Source organism: Nomascus leucogenys, chromosome 2 (genome assembly GCF_006542625.1).
Source record: "Nomascus leucogenys isolate Asia chromosome 2, Asia_NLE_v1, whole genome shotgun sequence".
Taxonomy (NCBI): domain Eukaryota; kingdom Metazoa; phylum Chordata; class Mammalia; order Primates; family Hylobatidae; genus Nomascus; species Nomascus leucogenys.
The window spans coordinates 119,892,211-119,908,497 of record NC_044382.1 but is presented as its reverse complement, the minus strand read 5'-3'; the positions used below and the strand labels follow the sequence as shown (position 1 = coordinate 119,908,497).

The following is a 16,287-nucleotide window of genomic DNA, read 5'->3' as shown; positions in this document are numbered from 1 at the left end:
TGGTTGAACTAATTTACACTCCCAGCAATACTGTGAAAGAGTCACTACTCCACATCCTCTCCAGCATCTGTTGTTTCCTGACTTTCTAATAATCGCCATTCTAACTGGTGTGAGATGGTATCTCATTGTGGTTTTGATTTGCATTTCTCTAACCACCAGTGATCTTTTTCTCATATGTTTTTTGGCAGCATAAATGTCTTCTTTTGAGAAGTGTCTGTTCATATCCTTCGCCCGCTTTTTGATGAGGTTGTCTGTTTTTTTCTTGTAAATTTGTTTTAAGTCCCTGTAGATTCTGGATATTAGTTCTTTGTCAGATGAGGGGCCTATAAAACTTTTCTTCCGTTCTGTAGGTTGCCTGTTCACTCTGATGACAGTTTTGTTTTTTTTTGTTTTTGTTTTTGTTCTTCTGTGCAGAAGCTCTTTAGTTTAATTAGATTGCATTTGTCAATTATGGCTTTTGTTGCCATTGTTTTTGGTGTTTTAGTCATGAAGTCTTTGCCCATGCCTATGTCCTGAATGGAATTGCGTAGGTTTTCTTCTAGGGTTTTTATGGTTTTAGGTTTTACATTTAAGTCTTTAATCCATCTTGAGTTAATGTTTGTATAAGGTGTAAGGAAGGGGTCTAGTTTCAGCTTTCTGCATATGGCTAGCCAGTTTTCCCAACATCATTTATTAAATAGGGAATCCTTTCCCCATTGCTTGCTTTTGTCAGGTTTGTCAAAGATCAGATGGTTGTAGATGTGTGGTGTTATTTCTGAGGGCTCTGTTCTGTTCCATTGGTCTATGTATCTGTCTTGCTACCAGTACCATGCTGTTTTGGTTACCGTAGCCATGTGGTATAGTTAGTTTGAAGTCAGGTAGCATGATGCCTCCAGCATTGTTCTTTTTGTTTAGGATTGCCTTGGCTATACAGGCGCTTTTCTGTTTTCATATAAAATTTAAAGTAGTTTTTCCTAATTCTGTGAAGAAAGTAAATGGTAGCTTGATGGGGATAGCCTTGAATCTATAAATTTTTTTGGGCAGTATGGCCATTTTCACAATATTGATTCTTCCTATTCATGAGCATGGAATGTTTTTCTGTTTGTGTCCTCTTTTGTTTCCTTGAGCAGTGGTTTGTAGTTCTGCTTGAAGAGGTCCTTCACATGCCTTGTAAGTTGTATTCCTAGGTATTTTATTATTTTGTAGCAATTGTGAATGGGAGTTCACTCATGATTTGGCTCTCTATTGGTCTATTATTTGTGTCTAGGAATGCTTGTGATTTTTGCACATTGATTTTCTGTCTTGAGACTTTGCCTAAGTTGTTGATCAGCTAAGGAGTTTTGGGGCTGAGTTGATGGGGTTTTCTAAATATACAATCACGTCATCTGCAAACAGAGACAGTTTGACTTCCTGTTTTCCTAATTGAATACCCTTTATTTCTTTCTGTTGCCTGATTGTCCTGGCCAGAACTTCCAATACAATGTTGAATAGGAGTGGTGAGAGAGGACATCCTTGTCTTGTGCCAGTTTTCAAAGGGAATGCTTCCAGCTTTTGCCCATTCAGTATGATATTGGCTGTGGGTTTGTCATAAATAGCTCTTATTATTTTGAGATACGTTCCATCGGTACCTAGTTTGCTGAAAGTTTTTAGCAGGAAGGGCTGTTGAATTTTGTCAAAGGCCTTTTCTGCATCTATTGAGATAATCAGGTGGTTTTGTCATTGGTTCTGTTTATGTGATGGATTACGTTTATTGATTTCTGTATGTTGAACAAGCCTTGCATCCCAGGGATGAATCTGACTTGGTTGTGGTGGATAAGCTTTTTGATGTGCTGCTGGATTTGGTTTTTCAGTATTTTATTGAGGATTTTTGCGTTGGTGTTCAGCAGGGATATTGGCCTGAAATTTTCTTTTTTTGCTGTGTGTCTGCCAGGTTTTGGTATCAGGATGATACTGGCCTCATAAAATGAGTTAGGGAGGAGTCCCTCTTTTTCTATTGTTTGGAATAGTTTCAGAAAGAATGGCACCAGCTATTCTTTGTACCTCTGGTAGAATTTGGCTGTGAATCCATCTGGTCCTGGGCTTTTTTTGGTTGGTAGGCTATTAATTACTGCCTCAATTTCAGAACTTGTTATTGGTCTAGCATACGACCTCTTAAACACACTGTGCATGCTCACCTCCAAAGTGCAAGGACACCACATATGCGGGAAGCCCACCCTAAGGAAAGAATCATGGGAAAAGGGATGCAAGGCCCCGAAAGTATGCCAACATATAAAACCCCAAGTCAAAAGGTCAAATGCCACATTGGATCTCCACAGTGCCCATTTGGGTCTCTTCCAAGTGTACTTTCATTTCTTTCCTGCTCTAAAGCATTTTAATTAACTTCCACCCCTGCTCTGAAATTTGCCTCTGTCTCTTTATCTGCCTCATGCCCCTCAGTCGAGTTCTTTCTTCTGAGGAGGCAAGAATGGAGGTTGCCGCATACCCATATGGATTTTCTGCCAGTAATTCAGATATTTGTCACAACCCCTAACAGTTGATTCTAAGCACTTTACAAGTAGTAACTCATTTAATCCTTAAACAACCCTGTGAAGTAGGTACTACTACTATCTAATTGATACAGTTGAGGAAACTGAAGTACAGAGAGAGAAAGTAACATTTTTATGATCACACAGCAACTAACTGGAAAGCCAAGATTTGAAGCTGAGGAATCTCACCTGAGTCTAAACTCTTAGTCACCATGCAAAGGCCCATGGCTCAGGTTTAAACAGTTGGATACAATCACTTCAGATTTATATTCAAGAGCCGGTGCTTCAGAGATGTGGTAATAGGATACTCCATCTATGACTGGGGAGGTCTACTGTGGCTGCCACATAGACTTTTCGAAGGCAGCAATGGCAGTGATGTCAGTGATAGTGACTGGGGTCCAGGGTGGGCTAGGGGTGCTGGCCATATATGCTGTAGCTTGGAGGGCTCAGCAGAGGCAGCAAAGTTCCACTTCTGGGGTGTGATGATGACTGTGATTATGGCTGTGCAACTCTCTACCTTGTTCTCTCCCTCTCCTGGTAGTCCTGGGAAAATGACTCTCTCTCTATCTGTCATCAACATCTACTATATCTCTCTAATTATAAAACTATAAATAGTCATATTGATCACTATGTACTATATATAATATATATCTCTTATTATATGAATCAGCTGAAATGGGTTCCTGTTGCTTGCGACTATGGCTCCTAATAGTGAGCTTTTAAAGGTGAGGTTTTGATGCCTTCTTATGTTTGTGTCCTTTTGGCTCCCAGCAAAAATGTTCTGCATAGAGCAGATGCTCTAAACACATTTGTTGCATGAATAATGAGCTGTTGCACAGCAAGGTGTTAGTGGATGATAATGACTTATTGGGACAATTCTTCTAGTAATATTAGCATTTAGATGCAAACCCTTAATATCCCAAGGTACTGGTTATAACCCATTAACAGGCCTTGAAATCAATTGAGTTGGTTGCTGCTAGCATTTTTAAAAAATGAAATAGACTCAATTATAACAGAAAACAGTGAAAATGGAGTTTATCACACGTAGGGAGAGCCAGTATTATTTCACAAATATTTGTTTTATGTTTATATGTTTTGTATGTATGTGCGCGTGTGAGGGAATGTTGGGTTGTGGTATTACTATGGGCCAAAAATATTTGAAAACCATACCAAAATGGTAGCTGTGTCTGCTGGTTAATGTGTCATATTTCCTAGCAGAAGAGCAGAGGGGAAGGATTGTGAATGGTTGGAAAAGAGGCACTAGGACCTAAGTGCTTTTGAGTTCCAGTTTCCAAGAGCATGCTGTGCTGTTTCTCTGTCATTGCCTCTTGTAGTAGCCTCACAAAAATGACTCCAGCCTTTTTTTAATAGGAGCTGGTATCTTAGGTCAGGTTCCCTAGAGGTTAACTCTGCAATGAGGATTCATGTGCAAGTAATTTATTAAAGAAATAGAGGAAGCATTACAGAGAGAAGAGTAAGGTGTGATTTCAGGCAAAGTCCCTGGACAATTTCTTCAACATCAGAGCTCTCCTGACCTGAGGCCAGAAAGCTGGACTTTCATTGTCCTTCACCATCAGTCTTTGTTTTAAAACCACCCTGGGGGAATGCAAACTCTCAGGCACTTCCAGTTCCCTGTGTGCTTAGCTCAGTAGCCTGAGGGAAGTCTTAGAAATAAAAGTCCCTGAGGAGGCCACAGGAAGAAATAGCACAAGGAAACAAGCACAAAGACACACAGAAATAGTGAAAAGGATTCAGAAGGCATCTGGCTGTAGCGGGTTTGAGTGGCTACCTTTACCTATAATGAAAAGGACTTGTATTAATGCATAGACATAGTTCAAGAGACTAATCAATAAAAAAGAAGAGCAAGATTTTTATAAAAATGGAAAAATCTCTTCTTGAAAGCACTCTTGGGCACATTCCTAAGTTCATATCAGATAAAATTGCATGTTTAAGCTTTTCTAACAACCTAAGACAAATGTTCAACCTTAAAAGTGTATTCTTTAAGTGGAGAGAGAGAGGCCAAAAACTCCATTTTGTGGTACTTCAGCTTGTTGGGAACAGGTGCTCAGTGTAGCAAAAATTAAGAGTGGGACAAAGGATCTCTCAGCAAGGCTAATTTACTTTCTGCAGAAAGGGTACACTCACCAGCAGTTTTGCCACAAAAGTACAATGAACAAAGGAGACAGGGTCATTTGTAACCTGACATGTCCATCCTACTGCTGTGTCCGGTTTCCACTGGCTGGAATGGGACCTCACATTCTGTATTTGTCCCGATTGGCTAGCAACTTAGAACTTTCCAAAAGAGGCAAAGGCAGAGGAGAACAAAGGAAGGAGGAAGTAACTTGTGGAATGCTGAGAAAGGTAAAAACACCTTCAAATAAGGAAGAGGAACAGGCTATGACCTAATGCTTGCTTGGACCAGTATAAGCATGCCAGGGCAAATATTTAGGATAAAATGTGGGAGCTAAGAACACAAAGTACATTGATTTCTTTATTATGACTAGCAGATATCTAAGAATGTTAGCCCAGGTCTTTGAATAAATTTTGCTTCTAAGAGAAGTTACTGTTTATTCCTAATTAGACAGGGAGGAAAGTCTCTTTGAAGAGGAAGCTCTACTTCACTTTTTAGAAGCTAAAGACTTGCACTTCTACTGGACATGCTTAGATGGATCTTTATGGTGATCTATGGACCTGAAGTAAGAATTTATCCATAGCTTGGTGCCAACTTTTGCCTCTGGCTACCATTACTGTTACAAATTTTTATCTTCTAAATTGACTCATATCTAAAAGTACCAGCAGCCACCAAATAATTTTGCATTTTGATGCATAAGGTTGGTTGCTTCCACTTTATTTCCTAATTCAAGCTTGGCATGCTTTTAGTTTTTAAAGTACATCTGTAGTTTGACTTGAATGCCCTCATCCATCATTAGGTAACTTTTAAAAGGCAATGTTATTTCAGAGTGGAATTCTCTTCTACTTCTCTTATCCTCTCGTACCCTTAGTTTTTTGTAGTAATAGCCTCATCCCTATAATCAAATCCAGAGATGGGGAGAAGGTAGAGCTGGGAATTCACTTTTCTCCCTACAAATCTTAATTATTCCTCAAAATATTTGTGAAGTAGGAAAGCATGTTTTCAGCACCCATTCCTCACTATCATCCTCTTACCCAATTGTCTGATTAGTTCCTCCTTTTATCTTTTGCTACTGTCTCATCTGGGCATTTAGCCTCCTCATTTTACTCCTCAGTCACAGGGCCCTGAACTATGAACTCATCTCCCTGTTAATCTGCAAAGATGTCTATCCTTTGAATCTTTTCAACTTCCTTTTCTCACATCAAAATATACTGACCCTGGGTTCCATTTATTCAAGGTCATTCTTTTTTTCTGCTAGGAAACAGCTAGATGATCTTGGAAACTAGTCTGCTGTAATGGATTAATGAACGACAGTGTGCTAGTTCCTTATCTCCTGAAAAAAACCTGAAAAATTTTAGAAGGATATTTTATAAGACTGCTTTTAAAATGAAGTAGTGCAAAATAGCAGAAAGAGTAAAAGAATTCAGAATTTGAAATTAGTGTGACATTGGATCCATGACTCCTATTCATTTCCTAAGAGATCTTCTACAAATTACTTAACCTCTCTGAACCTTCTATCCTGCCTTTACTGTAAAAAATGGATACTAACACTTACCTTCAACTTTTGTTGTGCTATAAAATGAAAAATTGTAAAAGTACTCAAGATATTGGCTGCTATACAGTAGGTGTCTTACACATTGTAGCTAACAAGTTAACAATATTGTAAGCCAAATAAGTGACTCAAAATCAATTACTGGTCAATGCTAATAATCTTAACGAACAAATATTTCTTAAACACTTTGTGTAGGAAGAAAAAAATACAAGTGGTACCTATGAAATAATATTCTACTTTACCTATGCACGATGCCAGTTCTTCTCCAGCTATTCATCAAACAACCAACTATTCCTTCATTTATTGATTAACTTATTCATATACCTATTAAATGCAGAAGGCTGGACTGGGTAATATGAAGAATACAAAGATATATAACACATAATCCTGTATTGACTTACTGTTGAATGTGACAGCATCTTTAGGTATTTTGGATAGGTTACAAAGATATCTTGATCCTGTCTTCAATTATTAGCCTAATAAGAATGGAAACTGCTTGGAAAAGTAAGATGCAAGTAGGGTAGCAGCAGGCTCATCTGGGGAATTATTAGTCTGAAGTTTGGGCACAAATTATCAGAGCCAAAGAAGAAAGAAACCTATATCCTTTAGGAAAGTTGAAGTAAAGATCATTTTCAGAGATACAGATAGAATAGATTATGACTCAAGCTTCAGTGGCAAAGTGTGTATACAGTCACAATAGATAGAAAACAGACCTGTAGTCAAGGGCACCAGGGGACAGGGCAGGCAAGGTGCTGGGTGAATGAAGTGAGGAGGGTCAAGAAGTAAATCCAGACCTGTCTGAATTATAGCAGGGCAGACCCTAGCTCATTTTGCCACGGTGGATTTTAGTCACTTACGGAAGCCATACCATTCTGGACGAGGGAATTGGAGAGAAGAGCATGATGAAAAAAGGGTGCAAGGAAAATACTGGAGAATGTTACCATACCAATGTGTGCATAAGATGAAAGAGAAATTAAACTGGCCAACAAAAGTTCAAGGAATGCTCTAATTTAAATGTTAGATATTCTAGCATAAAATTTGCAATTCAAGAGAAGCTGGCTCTCCTAAATTTACATCTTTATAAGGTAGATAGACAGGAATTTATATTTTGTCTTTGGTACTTACCAGTCGTGTACCATTAGACAAATTATTCAGCCTCCTCGCAACTTAGTTATCCCATCTGTAAAATGGGGTGAAGACTAGTACTTGCTTATAGAATGGTGGTAGGCACTACCTGAAATGCTGTGTGCATATGGCTCAGCACAGTGCTAGGTACGTAGTAGGTATGCAATGAGTATAAATTATTTTGGGTTTGGATTCTATGTCTATGCAGAGGTCTCCTCAAGCTTTTGCAACTTGTCATATAATTGTTGTCTATTTTTATGTCTTTTAGATGGTCAAAAAAATAGACCCTCTCACCAAAGTCAAAAAGAGGTCAGATTGAGCCTGAAGAATAGTAGCACACTTATGAGTCATTTAATTTCTTTTACGTCTCCTTTTCTCATATAGTTGTGAATTATTTATGAGATCTGTGCTCTTGGGAAGAAGTCCAAGCATATAACATATCTCCAGCTCACTCCTGGAGGGTCTTTCCAAGGCCCAGGGTTTCTGCCACTTAGTATGTGCTTAGTCAATACTGTCTTGATTAATGGCATTGGAAATAGAGATAATAGCAGTGCAGAATTAATGGGCTAGATACTTTATTGTTGAACACAATTGTGTCGGGTTGAACTAACAAATAGTTAATGCTTCTGCAACGTGTGTAAGTAAAAAATATAAAATAAGAAAATAGATTATGTATTCATCAATCTATTTAGAAAAACTTACTGAGTAGCTACTGTGTGTCAGACACTGTTCTATGCACTGGTAATATCCAGAACTCTGGATGCAGATATGATATCAAGAACATTGGGTATAGGGGTGACATCCAGATTGCTGGGTGCTGGTGTGATATCCAGATTGCTGGGTGCAGAGGTGATATCCAAAACACTGGGTGCAGGGGTGTTATTGAGATCACTGGGTACAGGGTGATAGCCAGGATACTTGACAACCAGTGTTCCTAGAGTATTAGTCAGAACTGACAGTGGTGGTGCTAAGACAGTATCCTGGAGGTGCTCTTCTCTGCCAGGTATGACCCTTCTGCCAGGTGATGCCTCTCTGAAGCATCTAGTACCAAGAAGGGGCTGGAGCAGTAGGAGATCATTTGGAGGGGTCACAATAGCAGCTATCCATGAACTAGTCAGAAATAACTTAATATTTTGAAACCTTTGCTTTAATAAGCTGAGCAAACTCTTGCTTCTGGCAGTGACCAAGATAGATAAGGTCCTTCCTCACAGGGCTTCCTTTTGGAGGTAAACTTGGTGGCATCAGAGGGTTTCTCTCCCGGAGGAGCTTTGAGTTTGTTCCAGTCTCAGAAGCTAAGTTCCTCAGCTGCACAGCCTGGTGCTTTGATAGTGCCCAAAACTTCATGCCTAAACCCATACTCGGCAAGCATTTTTTATCTTTAGCACCTTTCAGACTTTTTTTGAATCTTATATTTACATACAATATATAATTTTCTATAAGTTTCTTCTCAGGAAGAAAACCATTATAAATATGTGGGTCTTTCTAAGTTATTCCATTCTTCAGGCCTTTTTGGTTGTGAGAAAACCCTGCCACTAGTCCCCCCAAAAAAAGATAGCAGCCAATTCATCTCCACACATTAACCCTCTGTGCTGTTCCTTTGAGAACTCTTATTATGGAAAAAAAAGATGATTTAACTTGCCTTTATAGGGAGGTAAGCAATAAGTTCTTTGTTCAATCTGTATTTAGAAAAATTGTAAATTCTTCCAAGTCAAAGACTAAACTGAATATTATCCTTCTTTGGTATCCAGAGTGAAAATTCAGGGAGGTATATGGGCAATCAGAAGTGCAGATGTTTTAACCAGGATATAATCAGGGTAAATGTGGCTTGCTGAGGATAATTAAATTTAAGGAAATGGAAAATATAACATTCTAGTCTACAACAAATTCAGTAATATATGTTCTCTTGTAAATGTGCATTATATGATAACAGTAAATTATATCATGGCTGCTAAAACTTACTAATCAAGTCAGTCTTTTACATGAAAAGAAAGAAATCACAGGTATAGCTGTGGCCCAGGCATTTAATCATAACTGCCTCCTTAATCCATGAAAGAAGCATTTTATAGTTAGAATTGCAAGGATGATAATGCAGTGACAGCAGAGCAATGTATCTAATTTTGCCTAACATGTTCATCACAAAACTGTCAGATGAATTGTTATCTGGTGTTGATAGAAAAGGCTGAGAGAACACAGCTTGGCATTGAGGCTCTGGGAGGAATTTGTGTTAGAAAATGAAAACTTTGACATGTAGGTGGAATAAATTTCATGTCCAAGCCATTATGAAAGGATAAATGGAAATTCACATAAAAATCTTTCCTGCTGCATCCTAAGTTCAAGTATCTGTTCTCTCTTTGGTGGTTTTCGATCATAAAGACTTAGAAGACACTTAGACTGCTTCATGTGGAGAAAGCAAGTTTGTCATCCAGCCTATTTCCCAATGATATCTTGAGCTGCTAAGTACACGAACAGATATGGAAGCTGATTGCATTTTATTTTAATATATACTATTAATAAATCCTTTGATTAATCATTAATATAAAAATAGATTAAAAGGCTTAAAATATTTATAATCAAACCAACTCCATATACGCAGCCTAACTCATTATGTTTTGTTCTGCATGTCTTAAACCGTTGGTTAAGGGAAGATGCTAAGCTCTAAGTTCATCTTCTTGCACCATCTTAGACTTCTTTTTATATCTGTGGCATTGTTCCCGTTGCTAAATTGGCACTTATTACTTTGCAACTTAATTATTTCTGATGGCAGCAAAAGAAACTATCAACAGAGTAAACAGACAACCTACAGAATGAGAGAAAATATTTGCAAACTATGCATCAGACAAAGGTCTAATATCCAGACCCTATAAGGAACTTATTTCAACAAGCAAAAACCTAAAAGCCCCATTAAAAAGTGACCAAAAGACATGTGCAGACACTTCTCAAAAGAAGACCTGCAAGTGACCAGCAGACGTAAGAAAAATGTTCAACATCACGAATCATCAGAGAAATGCAAATCAAAACCACGATGAGATACCAACTCACACCAATCAGAATGGCTATTATTAAAAAGTTAGAAAAACAACAGATGCCATTGAGGCTGTAGAGAAAAGGGAATGTAGTATGGTGATTTCTCAAAGAGCTAAAATAGAACTACCATTTGACCTATCAATTCCATTAGTGGGTATATATCTAAAGGAAAATGAATCATTCTACCTAAAAGATAGATTCACATGTATGTTTATTGTAGTGTTATTCACAACAGCAAAAACACGGAATCAACCAAGGTGCCCATCAACAGAGGATCGGATTAAAAAAAAGTGGTATGTATACAACATGAAATACTATGCAGCCATGAAAAAGACTGAAATTATGTGCTTTGCAGCAACATGGATGTAGCTGGGGGCCATCTCAGCAAATTAATGCAGGAACAGAAAACCAAATACCACTTTTTCTCACTTATAAGTGGAAACTAAATATTGGGTACACATGGACATAAAGATGATACTAAGAGACACTGGGGACTCCTAGAGTGGGGAGGAAGAGATGTGGGCAAGGGTTGAAAAACTTTCGAGCATTATGCTCACTACCTGGGTGATGGGATCAATCATAACCCAAATCTCAGCATCACATAATATCTATGTAGCAAACCTACACATATACCCCCTGAATCAAAAATAAAAGTTAAAATTATTTCTTAAAACATTATTATTTGTGATGGGCTTAGAACAGATATTTTACTCATTTTTTTATTCTATTAGCATTTAGTGCAGAATCCAGTATTATAAATAAACTATTAAATAAATAGATGAATAACACTAATAATCAATGAAGAAAATATTGGTTCAAACAGAAGAATGAAGTTTTCCGTGGAAGCTTAGTAGTCATTTACTAATTTTTACCAGCTTTTTTTTTTTTTTGAGACGAAGTCTCGCTGTTGCCCAGGCTGGAGTGCAGTGGCGCGATCTTGGCTCACTGCAGGCTCCGCCCCCTGCAGCTTTTTAATCAACTAGTCATCATTCATTTTCCAAAATCAATTTCCTACCTTACTGTTGTCTTTAGCCTAGTTTTCAGCTGTGTTATATTTATATACAAACAAATACCCATTAGTATTTTCTCAACCAGTGTTTCAATGCCCATGTGCCAGCACTGATCTTGGTAACAGGGATATAAAAAAAATAGTAATAATTCCTACTGGGATAGTAAGCAAAGAGTTCTATGGAAGCCCTTGAGAGGAACACTTCATCCACCATGAGACAGACTTAAAAGACTTCTTGGAGGAAGTGTCTTATTAAGTAGGAGTTTTCTAGGTGAAAAAAAGGTAGATAAAGTGAGCAAATAGTCTTGAGGGTTAGGAACAGCAGAATTTTACAATAGAATTGGTATGTGCTAAGAAATGGAAGTAAAAATTTAGGGTAATAGTGATTATTTGTGCTATTATTAAGGGCATTTAACAATTATTATTGAAGACATACAATAAAGTTATAATAATCAAGATGGTATGGTATTGGCAAAGGAATAGGCAAGTAGGCTAATGGAGCAGAAAAGAGCCCAGAAATGGATCCAAACAAATACAGCCAAGTGATCTTTGGCAAAGAAGCTAAGGCAATTCAATGGAGAAAGGACAGTTTTTCACAAAATGTTGCTGGAACAACTGGACATCCAATGCATAGGTATAAATCTAGACATTGTCCTTACACAGTTCACAGATACTAACTCCAAATGGATCATAGACCAAAGTAAAATATTAAACTATAAAAGTACCAGGGTATAACAGGAGAAAATCAAGGAGACGTTGGGTTTGAAGATGCGTTTTTAAATACAATATCAAAGACATAATCTATGTAAGAAAAAATTGATGCCAGACTTCATAAAATTAAAAAGCTGCTTGGCAAATAAACACTGTTAAGGCAATGAAAAGACAAGCCACAGGCTAGGAGAAAATATGTGTAAGACTTCTATCTAAGAAGGAACTTGAATCCAAAGTATACAGAGAGGCTGGGTGTGATGGCTCATGCCTATAATCTTAGCACTTTGGGAGGCCTAGGCAGGGGGATTGCTTGAAGACAGGAGTTGGAGACCCTGTCTGGACAACAACGCGAAACCCTGTCTCTATAAAAAATTAAAAAATATATTTTTGTAAAAGGAAAGAAAACAATAAAAAACAAACTATAGAAAGAATTATTAAAATCACATAGTAAAAAGTTTCATTTAAAAAATGGACAAAAGATATGGACACCTCACCAAAGAAGATACTTAGATGGCAAATAAGCATATGAAAGATGCTAAAAACCATACATCCTTAGAGAACTGCAAATTAAAACAGCAGCGAGTTCACTACACACCTATTAGAAAAGCTAAAATCCAAAATGCTGTAATAAGTATTGTATATATGCTAAAGGCACCAGGAAAAAGCTTAAGGAGCCCAGTAGAGTGAGCAGTTAACTCTGCCAAAGGGGATTGTATCATTTGTGATATCACTAAAATGCTTTATTATCTAAGGTAAAAATTAGTTTATTTTCAAGCAATGTTGTACACTAGCATTAAAGCATAGCAATTTTGCGTTAAAATAGAGTAATTTGGATACATCATTATAAAGCACTCCAACATTGTCTATATTCTTAAAATTGTATTTTGTGTTCCATTTGCTTAATTGCAGCTGAATATAGTCCGTAATTCTTAAAAAGCTACTTGCTATCAATTTCATAATAAAATTCAGACAAAATCCAAAAAATATTTATCTTTTTTTCTGTGTCCATCTATAAAAATATTGATCTTTTACCACATGTATTAGAATACAGTAAGAAATACAGTGCAAAATTCCTGCCTCTATAGAGATACCAATTAAAAAACTGTAGATGTGCAACAGATATTAAAAGCCAAATAAAACAATGGTTATATTATGAGGCACTAGCACAGTGGTATCACAAGGCTTATGATGGGGTACCAAATGAACTCTGTAGTTCATAAATGCTTTATACTTAAAGGAATAAAAAAATTAAGAAATGGTCAGCAAAAATTTTTAAATGGGCTCTAATCCTTGTTTTCTTGATTATATTCTTTACTGTTATTACTAATTCTTATCATGAATTAGTAATCTTTACCATTTCCAAAACCAATATAAATATTACTATGTAAGATCTGTCTTAAACTTTTCCAGATTACTTTTCAGAGATTTATGTTTTATTTGTGTACATTTACACAGGAATGGGTCAGATGTATTTAATTTTATTAAACCAGTCAATTTGTATTAAAGCCTTAAAAAGTCATATGAGTACAGAAATACTCTGCATGTATTAATAATAGTGTATATTTGATTTAAGTCTAACTATGATACATATAGTACTCTTAGCTTTGGTGTTTTGTTTCACTTGTTTTTTTACCAACCGCACTGAAACATTGAATCATAAAGTTCTCTTTCCATTTGAACTTTGCTGTCTTGTGAAATTAAAATGCTGCTGTATACATGCAGTAGCAAACATTTTCAAGAGGTAATCAATGATCTGTATATTTGAAATTACAAATAATTTAAGCCATGGTCTATTCTTCAGTCTGCCACGGACTGCTATTTATACAAGAATATTACCTTATGTTATTGGTTTAACTGTTTTATTAAGTCTACTTCAATATTTTAGCACAATTAAAAATCAATACTTATTTAAAAAAATCCAAAATGCTGATGACACCAAATATCCGCAAGGATGTGGAGTGAGAAGAGCCCTCATTCATTTGCTGGTTGGAATGCAAAATGGTGCTTTGGAAGACAGTTTGGTAGTTTCCCACAATGTTAAACACAGTCTTACAACATGATCTACCAACTGCCCTCCTAGGTATTTACCCAAATGAATGGAAAACAAACTATGGTACACCCGTGTGTAGAGGTCAACGGAAAATTCTGCGCTCTGCAATCTTGCTGAAAAATCATCTGACAAAAGGCATATTAATAGGAGAAATAGCATACAAATTTATTGGTGTGCATAAGGGAATTTACAGAGTGATTACCCGATATCCCAGTGGGGTCCAGATACTTACATAACCTTATTTCAGAATGGAGAGAGAAAGAGATGGGGAATACAGGTAATTCTTTTGGGAGCAATAAGTGATTACTAGGGAGGATGAATGGATCCCGAAACAGAGGTTAACTTGGAAATGGTTCTCTTTGGAAGTTGAATGAGCGTGAGAGACAGATATTATCTTGTGAAGGGTCTGTTCAGGTGTGGTTATTTTCTTGGTCTTCTTTTCTGCAGTAGGTAATGAGATAACAGAGAAGGGAAGGAAAAACAACTGTTCTCCTTGGTGGCTTCCTGCTGTCTTTATTTAGATAGCAGGGAAAGGCTCTTCTAGCGTCTGTCCATCTTTAAGGGTCTTTAATTCAAAATACTCATTATACCATGGAGCCATATTTTATGATGAAGTTCCTTGGGCTCCTTCACATACAGTGAAATATGATTCAGCAATAAAAAGAAAATTGAATTATCAAGCCACAAAATGACATGGAGGAACCTTAAATGAATATTGTTTAGTGAGAGAAAACAGCCTGAAAAGCCTGCATACTATATAATTCCAGTGATATGACATTCTGAAAAAGGTAAAACTGTAGAGATAGTAAAATGATCAGTGGTTGTCAGGGGTTTGGGAAGAAGACAGGAAAGATGAATGGGTGAAGTACTTGACAGTTTCTGGCCGATGAAATGAAATACTAAGTATTTACAGAAACTATTTACACACAATTATTTATCATACAGCTATGATACTATCATGATAGGTATGGGACAATATACATTTGTCAAAACCCATCAAACAGTGTTAAACCAAAAGTGAACCCTAAACAATGGACTTTAGTTAAAAACAATGTATCATTATTGGTTCATCAATAGTAACAAATACCACATGAATGCAAGATATTAATAATAGGAGAAACTGAGTTGGAGGAGAGAGGGAGTATACAGGAATTATCTCTAATCGCTGCTCAATTTTCTGTAAGCCTAAAATTACTCCAAAAATAGTGTATGAATTATAAAAATATTCTTAAGATATTTCTCAAGTATTAATGTTCTATGTAAAAATAATTTGTATAGACAAATTACTTTTATTAATTGGTAGACTAAATTGAGGTTACTGAAAACTTGACTCTAAAGAAGTGAAACCACCAGGAATTGTTAGCTTTCAGCCAGTGATAAGATCATAGGTCTAGAGATTAGAATAACTTAGACCTTGTAGATACAATAAACTTTGCTTGGTGAACAATATTTTGGCTGGAAAATCTAGAGAAGAAATGTCTCCATTCATCGGGAGTGTTTTTCTCTATGTTACTGCTTATTTAATAAGAGATAAGCATGTTATTTAAAATGTTGCCTCTTGTTTTTTCCCATAAGAAACATCAAAAAAAGACTCAGGGTCTCTGGAGCAATTACCATTACCCTAAAATGTAACCACTTCTGAGATAAATGATGAAAATTGCTGGCTTAACATTCACAAAACAGGTTCTCATACCCAGCTGAAACTATGAAAATCAGTTAGGTAGAAAAAATGTAATTACCAAAGTCAGATATTAGGAACCACAGTTCTAATTTGAGTATGACTTCTTTATTCAAATTAAACTTTATAATTACCAGTGGTTTAATTCTTTCTTCTAATCTCATCATATATGATGAAACTTCAAAAATTTCATGGAGATCTGGGTGCCGTGGCTCACACCCGTAATCCCAGCACTTTGGGAGGCCAAGGCAGGCAGATCACTTGAGGCCAGGGGTTCAAGACCAGCCTGACCAATATGGTGAAACCCCATCTCTACCGAAAATACAAAAATTAGTCAGGTGTGGTAGCACACAACTATAGTCCCAGCTACTTGGGAGGCTGAGGCACAAGAATCATTTGAACCTGGGAGGTGGAGGTTGCAGCGAGCCAAGATTGTGCCACTAAACACCAGCCTGGGTTACGGAGTGAGACTCTGTCTCAAAAAAAAAAAAAAAAAAAAAGGG

At 36.8% G+C, this 16,287-nt stretch overlaps 1 long non-coding RNA gene across 1 annotated transcript in view; it reads right to left on the bottom strand.

Moving 5' to 3' along the window:
* Positions 1-6,801, bottom strand: part of LOC105739439 — a 106,331-nt gene extending 99,530 nt beyond the window's left edge. The window contains exon 1 of the long non-coding RNA XR_001115356.2: positions 6,589-6,801. This is a non-coding gene — a long non-coding RNA (uncharacterized LOC105739439). The remainder of the gene's footprint in view (positions 1-6,588) is intronic.
* Positions 6,802-16,287: the final 9,486 nt, after the last annotated feature.